This window comes from Bos grunniens, chromosome 16 (genome assembly GCF_055505025.1).
Source record: "Bos grunniens cultivar Pamir isolate PY7600 chromosome 16, Bosgru_T2T1.0, whole genome shotgun sequence".
NCBI classification, from domain to species: Eukaryota; Metazoa; Chordata; class Mammalia; order Artiodactyla; family Bovidae; genus Bos; species Bos grunniens.
The window spans coordinates 58,562,966-58,575,154 of NC_141180.1; positions in this window are offsets into that span (position 1 = coordinate 58,562,966).

The following is a 12,189-nucleotide window of genomic DNA, read 5'->3' on the forward strand; positions in this document are numbered from 1 at the left end:
AGGAGGGCATGGCAACCCACTCCAGTATTCTTGCCTGGAGAATCCCCACGGACAGAGGAACCTGGCAGGTTACAGTCCATGGGGTTGCAAAGAGTTGGACACGACTGAGTAGCCAAGCACAGCACATATACAAAACAGATAAACAACAAAGCTCTACTGCATAGCACAGGGAACTAACTGTATTCAGTGTCTTATAATAAACTATAATGGAAAAGAATTTGAAAATTATGCATATACACACACACACACACACACACACACACATCATATATATGTAACTGAATCACTTTGCATCAGAAACCAACACCACATTGTAAATCAACTATACTTCAGTTAAAAAAAAAGGAATTAACTCTCAGATGATTAGGGTGCAGCTTACTTGAGCTATTACAAATCCTGAAAGATGATGCTGTGAAAGTGCTGCACTCAATATGCCAGCAAATTTAGAAAACTCAGCAGTGGCCACAGGACTGGAAAAGGTCAGTTTTCATTCCAGTCCCAAAGAAAGGCAATGCCAAAGAATGCTCCAACTACCGCACAATTGCACTCATCTCACACGCTAGTAAAGTATGATCAAAATTCTCCAAGCCAGGGGGAGGAGCTAAGATGGAGGAGGAGTAGGACGGGGAGAACACTTTCTCTGCCACAAATTCATCAAAAGAACATTTAAACGCCAAGTAAATTCCACAAAACAACTTCTGAAAGCCGGCAGAGGACATCAGGCACCCAGAAAAGCAACCCAAGTCTTCCAAAGGAGGTAGGGGAAAATATAAAAGACAAAAAAAGGGACAAAAGAGGGAGGGACGGAGTTCGGTCCCGGGAAGGGAGTCTTAAAAAGAGAGAAGTTTCCAAACACCAGGAAACCTTCTCACTGCCGAATCTGCGCCGAGCCTTGGAAGCACAGAGGACAACATAACAGGGAGGAAAAATAAGTAATTAAAACCCGCACATTGCGAGTCCCTACGGTAACTCCCACAGCGGAGAAGCAGCGCAGACGCCTGCACACGCCATTAGCAAGCGGGGGCTGGGCAGGGAGGCGCGGTGCGGGCTGCATCACAAGAATCTGGCCTGAATACCCCGAGCACTATCTGAGCGAAATAATTTGGGCTAGCAAACCGGACTGTGGGATATCTACCACGCGAAAAGCCAGCCCTAGCCTATGACACCGCCAGGCCCGCGCATGGAACAAAGGACTGAACAGAGATAGCCGGCGGCAGACCATCCCCCTCCGGTGATAGGCAGCCAGAGCTGGAAGGGGACAATCGCAGCCCCAGAGAGACTTTATCTATAAAACTGTAAGCGGGCTTCTTTGCTAACTAAAACTTCTTGGGGGTCTGGACGGTCAACATCTGCCTGAGAAGGTGTGCCGGTACACAACTAGATAACCGAGCAGCGGGGAGGTGATAAGTCGCAGCAATCGCGCGCGCAAAACACCTCATCACCTGAGCTGCTCGGATCTGGGAAGGGCACAAAACGCAGGCCCAACTGAGAGTCTGCGCCTCTGAGGACTACCCGAGTGCCTGAACCTGAGCGGCTTGGACCTGGGAAGTACAGGCAGCTCAGGGCCGGCCGCGGATGGTTCGCGGCGGAGCAACCTAGAGCCTGAGCAGCGTGGGCAGAGAGGCTACACGCACCGTGAACTGGGGGCAGACCCAGTGTGGCTGAGGCACTGCGAGCACACGCCAGTGTTATTTGTTTGCAGCATCCCTCCCTACCTCCCCTCAGTGCGACTGAACAAGTGAGCCTATAAAAAAAAAAAAAAAATTAAGTCCTCTATTATTCCTTTAATTTCCACTTTTATAACCGATTACTTTGCAAAAAAAAAAAAGAAGACCCTATTTTTTTTGAAAGTAAACTTCATATATATTTTTTTAATAATTTTTTTGACTTTTTTTTCTTTTTCCTTCTTTTATTTAACATTGTATTTTTGAAATTCCAAACTCTACTCTAGATTTTTAATTTTAGCTTTTTAGTATTTGTTATCAATTTTGTACCTATAGTTTTGTTTTTGTTTTTGTTTTTATATAATTTCTGTGACCCTTTTTTATTTTTTCTTTTTCTCTGTTTCTTTCTCTTCTTCTTTTAAATAACATTGTATATCTGAAATTCCAAACTCTAATCTAGATTTTTAATTTATGCTTTTTGGTATTTGTTATCAATTTTGTACCTGTATTTTTTTTTTTTATATAATTTATGCGACCTTGTTTGTTCTTGTTTGTTTTTTTTCTCTCTCTCTTTCTTTTTCTTCTTCTTTTTTTAACATTGTATTTTTGAAATTCCAAACTCTACTCTAGATTTTTAACTTTTGCTTTTTGGTATCAGTTATCAATTTTGTACCTATATTTTCTTTATAATTTTTGTGACCTTGTTTGTTTTTGTTTGTTCATTTTTTGTCTCTTTCTTTTCCTTCTTCTTTTCTTTAACATCATATTTTTGAAATTCCAAACTCTACTCTAGATTTAAAATTTTTGCTTTTATGTATTTGTTACCAATTTTGTACCTTTAAGAACCCAATCTTCAGTACCCATTTTTCACTAGGGAGCGAGATTATTGGCTTAACTGCTCTCTCTCCCTTTGGACTCTCCCTTTTCTCCACTAGGTCGCCTGTGTCTCCTCCCTAACCCCTCTCTACTCTACCCAACTCTGTGAATTACTGTGTGTTCCAGATGGTGGAAAACACATAGGGAACTGATTACTGGCTGGATCTGTCTCCCTCCTTTTCATTCCCCCCATTTATCCTCCTGGCCACCTATGCCACCTTCTTCCTTCTTCTCTTCTCTGTATAACTCTGTGAACAACTCTGAGCGGTCGAGTTGTGGAGTGCACATAAGGAAGAGATTACTGAATAGCCCACTCTCTCCTCTATTGACTCCACCTCATCTCATTCGGGTCACCTCTAACTCTCTCCTCACTCTTCTCTTCTCCATATAACGCTGTAAACCTCTCTGGGTGAAACAAGTTTCAGGGCAAGACATACCAAGCAAATTCTCCAGCAGCAAGGAACACAGCCCTGAGCTCCAAGATACAGGCAGTCCAAAGTCACCCCAAAACCATAGACATCCCATAACTCATTACTGGACATTTCATTGCACTCCAGAGAGAAGAAATACAGCTCCACTCACCAGAACACCGACACAAGCTTCCCTAACCAAGAAACCTTGACAAGCCACCTGTACAAACCCACACAGAGTGAGGAAATGCCACAATAAAGAGAACTCCACAAACTGCCAGAATACAGAAAGGACACCCCAAACTCAGCAATTTAAACAAGATGAAGAGACAGAGGAATACCCAGCAGATAAAGGAACAGGATAAAAGCCCACCAAACCAAACTAAAGAGGAAGAGATAGGGAATCTACCTGATAAAGAATTCCAAATAATGATAGTGAAATTGATCCAAAATCTTGAAATCAAAATGGAATCACAGATAAATAGCTTGGAGACTAAGATCGAGAAGATGCAAGAAAGGTTTAACAAGGACCTAGAAGAAATAAAAGAGAGTCAATATAAATGAATAATGCAATAAATGAAATTAAAAACACTCTGGAGGCAACAAATAGTAGAATAACAGAGGCAGAAGATAGGATTAGTGAATTAGAAGATAGAATGGTAGAAATAAATGAATCAGAGAGGATAAAAGAAAAACGAATTAAAAGAAATGAGGACAATCTCAGAGACCTCCAGGACAATATTAAACGCTACAACATTCGAATCATAGGGGTCCCAGAAAAAGAAGACAAAAAGAAAGACCATGAGAAAATACTTGAGGAGATAATAGTGGAAAACTTCCCTAAAATGGGGAAGGAAATAATCACCCAAGTCCAAGAAACACAGAGAGTCCCAAACAGGATAAACCCAAGGCAAAACACCCCAAGACACATATTAATCAAATTAACAAAGATCAAACACAAAGAACAAATATTAAAAGCAGCAAGGGAAAAACAACAAATAACACACAAGGGAATTCCCATTAGGCTAACAGCTGATCTTTCAATAGAAACTCTTCAAGCCAGGAGGGAATGGCAAGACATACTTAAAGTGATGAAAGAAAATAACCTACAGCCCAGATTATTGTACCCAGCAAGGATCTCATTCAAATATGGAGAAATCAAAAGCTTCTCAGACAAGCAAAAGTTGAGAGAATTCAGCACCACCAAACCAGCTCTCCAACAAATACTAAAGGATATTCTCTAGACAGGAAACACAAAAACAGTGTATAAACTCAAACCCAAAACAATAAAGTAAATGGCAACGGGATCATACTTATCAGTAATTACCTTAAATGAAAATGGGTTGAATGCCCCAACCAAAAGACAAAGACTGGCTGAATGGATACAAAAACAAGACCCCTACATATGTTGTCTACAAGAGACCCACCTCAAAACAGGGGACACATACAGACTGAAAGTGAAGGGCTGGCATAAGATTTTCCATGCAAATAGGGACCAAAAGAAAGCAGGAGTAGCAATACTTATATCAGATAAAATAGACTTTAAAACAAAGGCTGTGAAAAGAGACAAAGATGGTCACTACCTAATGATCAAAGGATCAATCCAAGAAGAAGATATAACAATTATAAATATATATGCACCCAACACGGGAGCGCCACAATATGTAAGACAAATGCTAACAAGTATGAAAGGAGAAATTAACAATAACACAATAATAGTGGGAGACTTTAATACCCCACTCACACCTATGGATAGATCAACTAAACAGAAAATTAACAAGGAAACACAAACGTTAAACGATACAATAGACCAGTTAGACCTAATTGATATCTATAGGACATTTCATCCCAAAACAATGAATTACACCTTTTTCTCAAGCGTACATGGAACCTTCTCCAGGATAGATCACATCCTGGGCCATAAATCTAGCCTTGGTAAATTCAAAAAAATAGGAATCATTCCAAGCATCTTTTCTGACCACAATGCAGTAAGATTAGATCTCAATTACAGGAGAAAAACTATTAAAAATTCCAACATATGGAGGCTGAACAACACCCTGCTGAATAACCAACAAATCACAGAAGAAATCAAAAAAGAAATCAAAATTTGCATAGAAACTAATGAAAATGAAAACACAACAACTCAAAACCTGTGGGACACGGTAAAAGCAGTCCTAAGGGGAAAGTTCATAGCAATACAGGCATACCTAAAGAAACAAGAAAAAAGTCAAATAAATAACCTAACACTACACCTAAAGCAACTAGAAAAGGAAGAAATGAAGAACCCCAGGGTTAGTAGAAGGAAAGAAATCTTAAAAATTAGAGCAGAAATAAATGCAAAAGAAACAAAAGAGACCATAGCAAAAATCAACAAAGCCAAAAGCTGGTTCTTTGAAAGGATAAATAAAATTGACAAACCATTAGCCAGACTCATCAAGAAACAAAGGGAGAAAAATCAAATCCATAAAATTAGAAATGAAAATGGAGAGATCACAACAGACAACACAGAAATACAAAGGATCATAAGAGACTACTATCAACAATTATATGCCAATAAAATGGACAACGTGGAAGAAATGGACAAATTCTTAGAAAAGTACAACTTTCCAAAACTGGACCAGGAAGAAATAGAAAATCTTAACAGACCCATCACAAGCACGGAAATTGAAACTGTAATCAAAAATCTTCCAGCAAACAAAAGCCCAGGTCCAGACGGCTTCACAGCTGAATTCTACCAAAAATTTAGAGAAGAGCTAACACCTATCCTGCTCAAACTCTTCCAGAAAATTGCAGAGGAAGGTAAACTTCCAAACTCATTCTGTGAGGCCACCATCACCCTAATACCAAAACCTGACAAAGATCCCACAAAAAAAGAAAACTACAGGCCAATATCACTGATGAACATAGATGCAAAAATCCTTAACAAAATTCTAGCAATCAGAATCCAACAACACATTAAAAAGATCATACACCATGACCAAGTGGGCTTTATCCCAGGGATGCAAGGATTCTTCAATATCCACAAATCAATCAATGTTATACACCACATTAACAAATTGAAAAACAAAAACCATATGATTATCTCAATAGATGCAGAGAAAGCCTTTGAGAAAATTCAACATTCATTTATGATAAGAACTCTCCAGAAAGCAGGAATAGAAGGAACATACCTCAACATAATAAAAGCTATATATGACAAACCCACAGCAAACATTATCCTCGATGGTGAAAAATTGAAAGCATTTCCTCTAAAGTCAGGAACAAGACAAGGGTGCCCACTTTCACCATTACTGTTCAACATAGTTTTGGAAGTTTTGGCCACAGCAATCAGAGCAGAAAAAGAAATAAAAGGAATCCAAATTGGAAAAGAAGAAGTAAAACTCTCACTGTTTGTAGATGACATGATCCTTTACATAGAAAACCCTAAAGACTCCACCAGAAAATTACTAGAACTAATCAATGATTATAGTAAAGTTGCAGGATATAAAATCAACACACAAAAATCCCTTGCATTCCTATACACTAATAATGAGAAAACTGAAAGAGAAATTAAGGAAACAATTCCATTCACCATTGCAACAGAAAGAATAAAATACTTAGGAATATATCTACCTAAAGAAACTAAAGACCTATATATAGAAAACTATAAAACACTGGTGAAAGAAATCAAAGAGGACACTAATAGATGGAGAAATATACCATGTTCATGGATTGGAAGAATAAATATAGTGAAAATGAGTATACTACCCAAAGCAATTTATAGATTCAATGCAATCCCTATCAAGCTACCAACAGTATTCTTCACAGAGCTAGAACAAATAATTTCACAATTTGTATGGAAATACAAAAAACCTCGAATAGCCAAAGCTATCTTGAGAAAGAAGAATGGAACTGGAGGAATCAACCTACCTGACTTCAGGCTCTATTACAAAGCCACAGTTATCAAGACAGTATGGTACTGGCACAAAGACAGAAATATTGATCAATGGAACAAAATAGAAAGCCCAGAGATAAATCCACACGCATATGGACACCTTATCTTTGACAAAGGAGGCAAGAATATACAATGGATTAAAGACAATCTCTTTAACAAGTGGTACTGGGGAAACTGGTCAACCACTTGTAAAAGAATGAAACTAGAACACTTTCTAACACCTTACACAAAAATAAACTCAAAATGGATTAAAGATCTAAATGTAAGACCAGAAACTATAAAACTCCCAGAGGAGAACATAGGCAAAACACTCTCCGACATACATCACAGCAGGATCCTCTATGACCCACCTCCCAGGATATTGGAAATAAAAGCAAAAATAAACAAATGGGACCTAATTAAACTTAAAAGCTTCTGCACAACAAAGGAAACTATTAGCAAGGTGGAAACGCAGCCTTCAGAATGGAAGAAAATAATAGCAAATGAAGCAACGGACAAACAACGAATCTCAAAAATATACAAGCAACTCCTACAGCTCAACTCCAGAAAAATAAATGACCCAATCAAAAAATGGGCCAAAGAACTAAATAGACATTTCTCCAAAGAAGACATACAGATGGCTAACAAACACATGAAAAGATGCTCTACATCACTCATTATCAGAGAAATGCAAATCAAAACCACTATGAGGTACCATTTCACACCAGTCAGAATGGCTGCGATCCAAAAGTCTACAAGCAATAAATGCTGGAGAGGGTGTGGAAAAAAGGGAACTCTCTTACACTGTTGGTGAGAATGCAAACTAGTACAGCCACTATGGAGAACAGTGTGGAGATTCCTTAAAAAACTGGAAATAGAACTGCCTTATGATCCAGCAATCCCACTGCTGGGCATACACACTGAGGAAACCAGAAGGGAAAGAGACACGTGTACCCCAATGTTCATCGCAGCACTGTTTATAATAGCCAGGACATGGAAGCAACCTAGATGCCCATCAGCAGATGAATGGATAAGAAAGCTGTGGTACATATACACAATGGAGTATTACTCAGCCATTAAAAAGAATACATTTTAATCAGTTCTAATGAGGTGGATGAAACTGGAACCTATTATACAGAGTGAAGTAAGCCAGAAAGAAAAACACCAATACAGTATACTAACGCATATATATGGAATTTAGAAAGATGGTAACAATAACCCTGTGTACAAAACTGCAAAAGAGACACCGATGTACAGCTCAGTCTTATGGACTCTGTGGGAGAGGGAGAGGGTGGGGAGATTTGGGAGAATAGCATTGAAACGTGTATAATATCATGTATGAAACGAGTCACCAGTCCAGGTTTGATGTATGGTACTGGATGCTTGGGGCTGGTGCACTGGGATGACCCAGAGGGAGGGTAGGGGAGGGAGGAGGCAGGATGGTTCAGGATGGGGAACGCGGGTATACCTGTGGCGGATTCATTTCGATATTTGGCAAAACTAATACAATATTGTAACGTTTAAAAATAAAATTAAATTAAAAAAAAAAAATTCTCCAAGCCAGGCTTCATCAATACGTGAACCGTGAACTTCCTGATGTTCAAGCTGGTTTTAGAAAAGGCAGAGGAACCAGAGATCAAATTGCCAACATCCGCTGGATCATGGAAAAAGCAAGAGAGTTCCAGAAAAGCATCTATTTCTGCTTTATTGACTATGCCAAAGCCTTTGACTGTGTGGATCACAATAAACTGTGGAAAAATCTGAAAGACATGGGAATACCAGACCACCTGATCTGCCTCTTGAGAAATTTGTATGCAGGTCAGGAAGCAACAGTTAGAACTGGATATGGAACAACAGACTGGTTCCAAATAGGAAAAGGAGTTCGTCAAGACTGTATATTGTCACCCTGTTTATTTAACTTATATGCAGAGTACATCATGAGAAACGCTGGACTGGAAGAAACACAAGCTGGAATCAAGATTGCCGGGAGAAATATCAATAACCTCAGATATGCAGATGACACCACCCTTATGGCAGAAAGTGAAGAGGAACTCAAAAGCCTCTTAACAAAAGTGAAAGTGGAGAGTGAAAAAGTTGGCTTAAAGCTCAACATTCAGAAAATGAAGATCATGGCATCCGGTCCCATCACTTCATGGCAAATAGATGGGGAAACAGTGGAAACATTGTCAGACTTTATTTTTGGGGGGTCCAAAAATCACTACAGATGGTGACTGCAGCCATGAAATTAAAAGACGCTTACTCCTTGGAAGGAAAGTTATGACCAATCTAGATAGCATATTCAAAAGCAGAGACATTACTTTGCCAACAAGGTTCGTCTAGACAAAGCTATGGTTTTTCCTGTGGTCATGTATGGATGTGAGAGTTGGACTGTGAAGAAGGCTGAGCGCCGAAGAATTGATGCCTTTGAACTGTGGTGTTGGGGAAGACTCTTGAGAGTCCCTTGGACTGCAAGGAGATCCAACCAGTCCATTCTGAAGGAGATCAGCCCTGGGATTTCTTTGGAAGGAATGATGCAAAAGCTGAAACTCCAGTACTTTGGCCACCTCATGCGAAGAGTTGACTCATTGGAAAAGACTCTGATGCTGGGAGGGATTGGGGGCAGGAGGAGAAGGGGATGATAGAGGATGAGATGGCTGGATGGCATCACTGACTCGATGGACGTGAGTTTGAGTGAACTCCGGGAGTTGGTGATGGACACGGAGGCCTGGCATGCTGTGATTCATGGGTCCGCAAAGAGTTGGACATGACTGAGCGACTGATCTGATCTGATCTACTTCCAAGAGAGCTGAACAGAGTTTAGATTGGTCCTCTAGAAATTTATACTCCAATGGTTTATTAGATATTTAGAACAGAGATCTCTTTCCTTATCATTTTTTGAGATAGTTGAGATTAAAGCAGAACAAGAAAGTGTTCCCCATGGCTAGAGAAGAGAATAAATCAAGTGATCTGGTGAAAACATGAAATTCAAAAAATTGTAAATGGTTTTGATTATCTAACTTTTCTTATAAAAAATATAGTCATGCCATGGGAAGCTGCTGGCCATGATTTGAACTGATCTCAATTGTCCTGTTAACATATTCCCCTCAAGAGTTGGATGAGGATAACCTTTATGTACTTCTGTACTTAGTACTGTTTCAGTTGGGATTTCCTGGAGAAATGGAACCAATAAGGATTATATCTATATCTAACTATATTATATATAGCTTAATATGTATATAAATTAAATGCAAAAAAATTTATAAAAAATTGACTAACATAATTATGGAGGCTCTCAAATTCAAGTTCAAAATCTACAGGATTGGTGAAAGGCTGGAGACTCGAGAGCTGATGCTACAGTTCCAATCGGAGAGCAGTGTGCTGTAGAATTCTCTCTTGCTCAGGGAAGACCAATGTTTTTGTTCTAGTGAAGTCTTTGACTGGATGAGGTCCACCTACATTATGGAAGGCAGTCTGCTTTAAGCAAAGTCCACTGATTTAAGTATTAATTGCCTCAAAAAACACCCTCACAGAAACATTCAAAATGATGTTTGACTAAACACTGGACATCCCGTGGCCCAGACAATTTGATACATGAAATTAGGCATCATAGTACCCAAACAAGCTTCAGGATAATTTTCTTACCCAGATTCACATGTAGAAGACAAATTAAATATGAAATGATTTACTGATGTTTCATAGAATGTCCTGGTATAGACTAGTGTTCAGGGGATTACCGAGAATAAGAAGTAACTAAACAGAGAACTTATGAATAAAGTATACCTCATGAGAAAGTCACAGTGTTCAGAATATCCCCAAAGAGCCATAATTTCCTGTACCTTGTATCCTCAGAGGTAAAATGAAAAGAAGCTATGTCAGCAGGAAAACTAGATAATTTATATCAGCAATAAAAATTCCGTTTTCCTATGTTTTGTGGTAGCTCACCACACAGATATCTCCTGTCTAGGTAACTGCTGAATTTAGATCTACAATTCATTTTACCGGAGTGTTTTTAAAAATATTTTAGATTAAATCATTTTAATATCTTAGGTGAAAACAGTTACAAAAACAAAGTTATCTGCACAACCACTCAATTCCTTCACTTCATTTTGTTAACATATTTTCTCATTGGTATGTAATCAAAGCATATTTAAGCTAAAAATAGACAACAAGCAAGGAGTTATTTGTACATATTATAAGAAGACTATTTTTATTCAGGTAGAAAAGGCTGAAACGTTTCTAATGATTCATTTTCCTTTATTTATTAAGTAGTATGAATGCGTAAAGAGACAGCATAGAACAGTGTTTTTTTTTAATCACTCAGAATGCATTACTTTTAATAATATTTTGTCCTTTTTATTTCTGTTTATAAATCCACATTTTATATGAATAATAATGACCGTACCTTGGGCTTTTCACTAAAATATCAGAAGCCAGAGTTCTTAGCTGCCCAGGTCCTTTTAGAACTTTGCAAATATGCCTCTTGAAACTTTCAATTGAATAATGTTATAAAAACAGACCTGGCAAGAGAAACTCATTTTCAAAAATTTAGTCTTGAAGACTTTTTGTGACTTTCAGGATAATTTCTTTTATGTATTTTCTTTCCCTAAATGAGTTCCTGTACTTTAGATTATAGGACTGTCATGGTCCCTAAGGCAAACCCCTGATTTATCAATGTCTGCCCTTAAAAACCTCAGGACATACAAATCAAACTTCCAGTCATCATTATAGCTTTAGTCCTTGACTTCTCATTTCCCAGTCTACTGTTTTGCTTTGTTTTTGTTTTTAAGTACGCACTAAGCCTTTTGGGTAGGCCAAGAGAGATCTTTTTTTTTTGATAGATTTTTACTTGTTTTTTATTACCACTTTTTAGAACTCTGAAGACAAAGAAAACCATAACTTCTCAAATGAAGTTTTAACAATTGAGCTTCGTCACATTGCATCCATCTTTTCACCAAGCATAAATCCACTAGTGACCCAAATAAACATGAAATAGAGTAATATCATGCCTAGTGATTATAAAAGGAAGAAACCCTTAGATAAATGTTAACCAGTGAGACCACATTAAGAGGGAAGATTGAGTCCCTGAAAGGTATAAGTGCCACACTCTGGCATCACCTTTTTATGTGAACTGTTGCCGATATTTCAAATGGCTCTGATGTGTTCTACACCCTCCCGTGAGTGGAGTCAGCAGAAATTCACTAATTGTATTTCTATTTAAATGTTTAGCTCCAAAAATCAGTTTAGAGAGTTGAGGCCATAGTAAATATGCCTCTCAGATTTGAAATAAAGAACATTAGTTGGATATAAAATAAAAGTATTTTCTATC